Source organism: Antrostomus carolinensis, unplaced genomic scaffold (assembly GCF_000700745.2).
Source record: "Antrostomus carolinensis isolate BGI_N321 unplaced genomic scaffold, ASM70074v2 scaffold11010, whole genome shotgun sequence".
Taxonomy (NCBI): Eukaryota; Metazoa; Chordata; class Aves; order Caprimulgiformes; family Caprimulgidae; genus Antrostomus; species Antrostomus carolinensis.
Genome location: NW_010286461.1, coordinates 39,579 through 40,046, shown reverse-complemented (window position 1 = coordinate 40,046; position 468 = coordinate 39,579).

The window sequence follows — 468 nt, the reverse complement described above, 5'->3', positions numbered from 1 at the left end:
ACAATCAGCGTTTTAATAACCTTCCCCGGAGGACCGTGGAGCGAGTGCGGGGGGTGCGGGTGTGGTGTGATCCCGGGTCCGGGTGTACCCGCTCTTCTCACCGCCTTCGCTTTCAGATTCATCGGTGCCTGAAATAAGTTCTCTGCCTAACCCAGAAACGCTTTGTTCCGCTTCAGTGGAGATCTTTATTTCCCCCTCCCAAGGGAACTCTCCTGAAGCTTGTTTTGAAGGGAAGGATCCAGGTTTGGAGCGATCGGGGTTTATTTCTTCTCTTCTTTTGGCTGTCAACACAGTCACCTTGTGCCGTGACGGTCGGAAAAGGCTGGGAGAAGTCAGGACTGCGTTGAGGGCAGATGGATCCACGTGGCTGGAGTTATTAATTCAGCATCCCCACTGTCACCTTGCTTTAGTATTACCCTTGGTGGCTGCCAGCTGTGTGCTGGTCGGTGCTGGGTGCTGAGGTAGGGA